This window comes from Hyla sarda, chromosome 12 (genome assembly GCF_029499605.1).
Source record: "Hyla sarda isolate aHylSar1 chromosome 12, aHylSar1.hap1, whole genome shotgun sequence".
Lineage (NCBI taxonomy): Eukaryota > Metazoa > Chordata > Amphibia > Anura > Hylidae > Hyla > Hyla sarda.
In genome coordinates this window covers 48457729-48466014 of record NC_079200.1, presented here as the reverse complement: position 1 = coordinate 48466014, position 8286 = coordinate 48457729, and positions in this window count along the sequence as shown.

Here is an 8286-nt window from a genome sequence, read left to right as displayed (position 1 = left end):
AGCGACGTTTCAGCTGACTCACTACCCACTGGTAGTGCTGTTTCTTAACATTGGATATTTAATTATCTATCTATCGTTCGCATATTTATCTATCTATCTCATATCTATCTATCTATCTCATATCTATCTATTTCATATCTATCTATATATCTCATATCTATCTATTTATCTATCTCATATTTAACTATCTATCTATCTCATATCTATCTATCTATCTCATATCTATCTATCTATCTATCTCATATCTATCTATCTATCTATCTCATATCTATCTCCATTTATCTATCTATAAACAGGAGAACACTGCTAGCACAAATATACAGATAAAACATGAAATGCTATATTGCTACATGTATACCAGGTCCATGCATTAGTTTGTTATTGTTACGCCGAGCGCTCCGGGTCCCTGCTCCTCCCCGGAGCGCTCACGGCGTTCCTCTCTCTGCAGCGCCCCGGTCAGACCCGCTGACCGGGAGCGCTGCACTGACATTGCCGGCGGGGATGCGATTCGCATAGCGGGACGTGCCCGCTCGCGAATCGCATCCCAAGTCACTCACCTGTCCCGGTCCCCGGCTGTCACGTCCTGAGCTCTCTAAGATTTAAAGGGCCAGTGCACCAGTGATTGGTGCCTGGCCCAATCAGCCTGATTAGCTTCCACCTGATCCCTGTCCATATTACCTCACTTCCCCTGCACTTCCTTGCCGGATCTTGTTGCCTTGTGCCAGAGAAAGCGTTTAGTGTTGTCCAAAGCCTGTGATCCAGATCTCCTGCTATCCTCTTTGACTACGAACCTTGCCACCTGCCCCGACCTTCTGCTACATCTGACCTTGCCTCTGCCTAGTCCTTCTGTCCCACGCCTTCTCAGCAGTCAGCGAGGTTGAGCCGTTGCTGGTGGATACGACCTGGTTGCTACCGCCGCAGCAAGACCATCCCGCTTTGCGGCGGGCTCTGGTGAAAACCAGTAGCATCCCTAGAACCGGTCCACCGACACGGTCCACGCCAATCCCTCGCTGACACAGAGGATCCACATCCAGCTAGCCGAATCCTAACAGTTATCAGTATGTGCTGGCCAACGTATCCTTTTTTGTGTTATACATATGGGGGTGGGGGGGTGGAGTGGCTACCTCCATGTTGGTTCTTGCATCTTATAAGGTGCTGGATGTTCCAGACTTTACAAGCCATGTAACTGATTGTACAGAGGCACATTCACAGTGTAGGGTCCGTCTCAATGAGGTCACCTTATCTCGGTGGAATGGTCCAAACTATTTGGCCGCCAAATTGGGAGTGAAGAACCTCAATTTTTTTTTTTGCATTGTAGCAATTTAGCATTTCATGTTTTATCTGTATCTTTGTGCTAGCAGTGTGCTGCTGTATTCTCCTGTTTATGTATATTCAGCCTAGGATCGTGCACCTGTTTGCCAGGTCCATGCATTAGTTTGGTATCAGTGGGGGACATGTATCAAAGAATTGACACAGTTTTTGTGTGTGTAAATTCTAGCACAAAATTTAGCGCAAGCTGTTTTTTGCGTCTTTTTTTTTTGTGTACATTCTGATAGAGTATTTCCTCCTGATGTCGCGATTTGGGGTACCTTGGAGTGACATCTATAGTAGGCACGGATTTATTAACTGCGTACTTTTCCTTTACACCTCAAAATTTTCCGCAAGTACCTTTTTTTAACGCAAATATAAGCCGTCTTGGACTGCACTTAGCGAGATGCTCTAAATCATCGATGTAATTTTTCAGAGCAGATTGCGGCGATTACTCTGCTTCTGCGTCTAGTCAGATTATCTCTGTTATACTTAAAATCTTTGCATGTACCTTTTAACCCCTTAAGGACTCAGGGTTTTTCCGTTTTTGCACTTTCGTTTTTTCTTCCTTACCTTTAAAAAATCATAACCCTTTCAATTTTCCACCTAAAAATCCATATTATGGCTTATTTTTTGCGTCGCCAATTCTACTTTGCAGTGACATTAGTCATTTTACCCAAAAATGCACGGCGAAACGGAAAAAAAAAATCATTGTGCGACAAAATCGAAAAAAACCCCGCCATTTTGTAACTTTTGGGGGCTTCCGTTTCTACGCAGTGCATATTTCGGTAAAAATTACACCTTATCATTATTCTGTAGGTCCATACGGTTAAAATGATACCCTACTTATATAGGTTTAATTTTGTCGCACTTCTGGAAAAAATCATAACTACATGCAGGAGAATGTATACGTTTAAAAATGTCATCTTCTGACCCCTATAACTTTTTTATTTTTCCACATACGGGCGGTATGAGGACTCATTTTTTGCGCCGTGATCTGAAGTTTTTATCGGTATGATTTTTGTTTTGATCGGACTTTTTTATCACTTTTTATTAATTTTTTAATGTTATAAAAAGTGACCAAAATACGCTTTTTTGGACTTTGGATTTTTTTTTGCGCGTACGCCATTGACCGTACGGCTTAATTAATGATATATTTTTATAGTTCGGACATTTATGCACGCGGCGATACCACATATGTTTATTTATTTTTTTTTTTTACACTGTTTTATTTTTTTTATGGGAAAAGGGGGGTGATTCAAACTTTTATTAGGGAAGGGGTTAAATGACCTTTTTAACACTTTTTTTTTACTTTTTTTTTGCAGTGTTATAGGTTCCATAGGGACCTATAACACTGCACACACTGATCTCTCATCCTGATCACAGGCGTGTATTAACACGCCTGTGATCAGCATTATCGGCGCTTGACTGCTCCTGCCTGGATCTCAGGCATGGAGCAGTCATTCGTCGATCGGACACCGAGGAGGCAGGTAAGAGCCCTCCACCGGTGTCCGATCAGCTGTTCGGGACGCCGTGATTTCACCGCGGCGGTCCCGAACAGCCCGACTGAGCAGCCGGGATAATTTCAGTTTCACTTTAGAAGCGGCGGTCAGCTTTGACCGTCGCTTCTAAAGGGTTAATACCGCACATCGCCGCGATCGGCGATGTGTGGTATTAGCCGCGGGTCCCGGCCGTTGATTAGCGCCGGGACCGACGCGATATGATCATATCGCGGGAGCCGGCGCAGGACGTAAATATACGTCCTGCGTCGTTAAGGGGTTAAAAACAATGTAATGATTATGGACACTTGTGATCACCCGGCTGCGGGAGTTTATAGGACTACAACTCCCGTCATGGACAGACTCTGCCCATGATGGGAGTTGTAGTCCAGGGGCTGAGGTGCATATCGCACTGGGTCATTCTGCAGAGACCAGCTGCGAACCGCATTTATTAACTTAAAAAGCCGGCGGCACATGCGGCTCCACTGCGCTGCCCACGGCTCCTGTATACACTGTCATAATTCATAATCCCCGCCGCATGGATATAGGAGCTCTGATTGGTCAATAGCTATCCATGAATCAAAAACGTAAGAATAAGTATAAGTGGTCCTACGTAAACCACTAGATTTAGAAGACAAGTCCATCCAGCATTGGAAACAACAAAATAGAGAGTATCTTTCTCAGGATGTGCTATAAAACGTAACCTTTAATTATTATTACTAAGTTAAAAAGGTAAATTACTTAGTGTTGTTAATATGAAATTGCACAATGGCAAAAAAAGAAGTTAGGTATGCACTGGCTAAGTGCGGCTGGGCCCAGCCACACACAGTCCCGCACATAAACTGTTAAAAAACAGTGTCAGAAACTCTAAATATACCGCCAACGCGTTTCTACCACCAGTCTTGGTGGTGTCATCAGGGAGGTATATGCAAAAGACAAACATAACTTCACATAGAAATGGAGCCCACTGAGGTCAAGTAAGTGGGGCTGTTTAAATCAAGACAACTATATAATGCTGTGGACACGATTATAGCCACAACAAGTCGCAAGAATCGGAGGCAATTTCAAGGCAGCCTCTAAAAGTTGCCGAATAATATGAAACAATTAGCCCATGGACCCAAACGACAGAATCATATGCAAAATATATGGCTAAATCTGCGCTGTGACAGTCCTGTAAGGGAAAAGAAATTGTAATTCCTCATATGTATGAATATGTCCCAAGGCTCAATTGTTCAGATGCCGCTGATATTGTGCATCACCTGCAAAATAAAACAAAAGAATCCCACTCACAAAAGTGTCCTGTGGAGAGAATTTTCTATAGATCTGTACGGTGACAGACTATAGTACTCACGGTTACTGCAGTTAAACAGTTGTCCGGCGTGAGACACCTGCATCCAGCAGGGAGATGGGAATTACCAGCTCTCTCGCAGGTTCCAGCGAGCGTGTGGCGTCTGACGTCACATCCGCTCATGTCCGCGGCTAAGTATGTGCCAGGCCCCGCCCCCGGTCGACGCAACCACCGAGGGCGTGTGCAGTAGCCCACTGTTACGCCTAGCGCTCCGGGTCCCCGCTCCTCCCCGGAGCGCTCACGGCGTCTTTCTCCCTGCAGCGCCCCGGTCAGTCCCGCTGACCGGGAGCGCTGCACTGTCTTGGCCGTTGGGGATGCGATTCGCACAGCGGGACGCGCCCGCTCGCGAATCGCATCCCAGGTCACTTACCCGTCCCGGTCCCCTGCTGTCATGTGCTGGCGCGCGCGGCTCCGCTCTCTAGGGCGCGCGCGCGCCAGCTCTCTGAGACTTAAAGGGCCAGTGCACCAATGATTGGTGCCTGGCCCAATTAGCTTAATTGGTTCCCACCTGTTCCCTGCCTATATCTAGTCTCCTCCCTTGCACTCCCTTGCCGGATCTTGTTGCCTTGTGCCAGTGAAAGCGTTTAGTGTGTCCAAAGCCTGTGTACCTGAACTTCTGCTACCCATCCTGACTACGAACCTTGCCGCCTGCCCCCGACCTTCTGCTACGTCTGACCTTGCTTCTGCCTACTCCCTTGTACCGCGCCTATCTTCAGCAGCCAGAGAGGTTGAGCCGTTGCTAGTGGATACGACCTGGTCACTACCGCCGCAGCAAGACCATCCCGCTTTGCGGCGGGCTCTGGTGAAAACCAGTAGTGGCTTAGAACCGGTCCACTAGCACGGTCCACGCCAATCCCTCTCTGGCACAGAGGATCCACTATCTGGAAGCCGAATCGTGACAGTAGATCCGGCCATGGATCCCGCTGAGGTGCCGCTGCCAAGTCTCGCTGACCTTCCCACGGTGGTCGCTCAGCAATCGCAGCAGATTGCCCAACAAGGACAGCAGCTGTCGCAGTTGACCGCCATGTTACAGCAAATTCTGCCTCTGCTACAGCAGCAACCATCTCCTCCGCCAGCTCCTGCACCTCCTCCGCAGCGAGTGGCCGCTCCTAACCTCCGCTTGTCCCTGCCGGACAAATTTGATGGGGACTCCAGACTCTGCCGTGGATTTTTGTCTCAGTGTTCCCTGCATATGGAGATGTTGTCAGACTTGTTTCCTACAGAACGGTCTAAGGTGGCGTTCGTAGTAAGTCTTCTTTCAGGAAAGGCCTTGTCTTGGGCCACACCGCTCTGGGACCGCAATGATCCTGCCACAGCCACAGTCCAGTCCTTCTTTGCTGAAGTCCGAAGTGTCTTTGAGGAACCTGCCCGAGCCTCTTCTGCTGAGACTGCCTTGCTGAACCTGGTCCAGGGTAATTCTTCCGTTGGCGAGTACGCCATACAATTCCGTACTTTTGCTTCTGAACTATCCTGGAATAATGAGGCTCTCTGCGCGACCTTTAAAAAAGGCCTATCCAGTCGCATCAAGGATGTGCTGGCCGCACGAGAGATTCCTGCCAACCTCCAAGAACTCATCCATTTGGCTACCCGCATTGACATGCGTTTTTCTGAGCGACACCAAGAGCTCCGCCAGGAAAAAGACTTAGATCTCTGGGCTCCTCTCCCACAGCATCCTTTGCAGTCTTCGCCTGGGCCTCCCGCCGAGGAGGCCATGCAAGTGGATCGGTCTCGCCTGACCCAGGAAGAGAGGAATCGCCGTAGAGAAGAAAATCTCTGTCTGTATTGTGCCAGTACTGAGCATTTCTTGGTGGATTGCCCTATCCGTCCTCCACGTCTGGGAAACGCACGCACGCACCCAGCTCACGTGGGTGTGGCATCTTTTGCTTCTAAGTCTTCTTCTCCACGTCTCACGGTGCCCGTGCGGATTTCCCCTACAGCCAACTCCTCCATCTCAGCCGTGGCCTGCTTGGACTCTGGTGCCTCTGGGAATTTTATGTTGGAGTCCTTTGTTAATAGATTCAGCATCCCGGTGACCCGTCTCGTCAAACCGCTCTACATTTCCGCGGTCAACGGAGCCAGATTGGACTGCACCGTGCGTTACCGCACAGAACCCCTCCTGATGTCTATCGGACCCCACCACGAAAGGATTGAGTTCTTCATTCTCCCCAACTGTACCTCTGAGGTCCTCCTCGGTCTGCCTTGGCTCCGGCTTCATTCCCCCACCATTGATTGGACCACCGGGGAGATCAGGAACTGGGACTCTGCCTGCCACAGGAAGTGCCTCTCCCCCCCTCCCAGTCCCATCAGGCAAGCCTCTGTGCCTCCCCATGGCCCCCGTCCTGGTGTCACACTGCCCCGTGCCAGGCCTCGCCCTCTGCCCTCCCTCCCCATTCCCACTTCTGCTGTACTGCCTGCCGTTGAGGAAACCCTCCATTCTTTCCAGGTGTCCTCATCCCAGGGGAGGCAGTTACCGGACAAAGAGAAGGGGAGACCTAAGGGGGGGGGTACTGTTACGCCTAGCGCTCCGGGTCCCCGCTCCTCCCCGGAGCGCTCACGGCGTCTTTCTCCCTGCAGCGCCCCGGTCAGTCCCGCTGACCGGGAGCGCTGCACTGTCTTGGCCGTTGGGGATGCGATTCGCACAGCGGGACGCGCCCGCTCGCGAATCGCATCCCAGGTCACTTACCCGTCCCGGTCCCCTGCTGTCATGTGCTGGCGCGCGCGGCTCCGCTCTCTAGGGCGCGCGCGCGCCAGCTCTCTGAGACTTAAAGGGCCAGTGCACCAATGATTGGTGCCTGGCCCAATTAGCTTAATTGGTTCCCACCTGTTCCCTGCCTATATCTAGTCTCCTCCCTTGCACTCCCTTGCCGGATCTTGTTGCCTTGTGCCAGTGAAAGCGTTTAGTGTGTCCAAAGCCTGTGTACCTGAACTTCTGCTACCCATCCTGACTACGAACCTTGCCGCCTGCCCCCGACCTTCTGCTACGTCTGACCTTGCTTCTGCCTACTCCCTTGTACCGCGCCTATCTTCAGCAGCCAGAGAGGTTGAGCCGTTGCTAGTGGATACGACCTGGTCACTACCGCCGCAGCAAGACCATCCCGCTTTGCGGCGGGCTCTGGTGAAAACCAGTAGTGGCTTAGAACCGGTCCACTAGCACGGTCCACGCCAATCCCTCTCTGGCACAGAGGATCCACTATCTGGAAGCCGAATCGTGACACCCACGTCAGAGCCGATGCCTAATCACTTAGCGTCACGGAGCGCTGATGTGGACAGATGGCTAAGACCTACCTGTCAAATACCTTAATATCTGTCCACATCAGCGCTCCGTGCTGAGAGAGCTGGTAATTCCCGGCTCCCTGCTGGATGCAGGTGTCTCACGCCGGACAACTGTTTAACTGCAGTAACCGTGAGTACTATAGTCTGTCACCGTACAGATCTATAGAAAATTCTCTCCACAGGACACTTTTGTGAGTGGGATTCTTTTGTTTTATTTTGCAGGTGATGCACAATATCAGCGGCATCTGAACAATTGAGCCTTGGGACATATTCATACATATGAAGAATTACAATTTCTTTTCCCTTACAGGACTGTCACAGAGCAGATTTAGCCATATATTTTGCATATGATTCTGTCGTTTGGGTCCATGGGCTAATTGTTTCATATTATTCGGCAACTTTTGGAGGCTGCCTTGAAATTGCCTCCGATTTTTGCGACTCGTTGTGGCTATAATCGTGTCCACAGCATTATATAGTTGTCTTGATTTAAACAGCCCCACTTACTTGACCTCAGTGGGCTCCATTTCTATGTGAAGTTACGTTTGTCTTTTGCATATACCTCCCTGATGACACCACCAAGACTGGTGGTAGAAACGCGTTGGCGGTATATTTAGAGTTTCTGACACTGTTTTTTAACAGTTTATGTGCGGGACTGTGTGTGGCTGGGCCCAGCCGCACTTAGCCAGTGCATACCTAACTTCTTTTTTTAATGTGCAATGTCATATGCAATGTCATATTAACAACACTAAGTAATTTCCCTTTTTAACTTAGTAATAATAATTAAAGGTTACGTTTTATAGCACATCCTGAGAAAGATACTCTCTATTTTGTTGTTTTCAATAGCTATCCACCAATCAG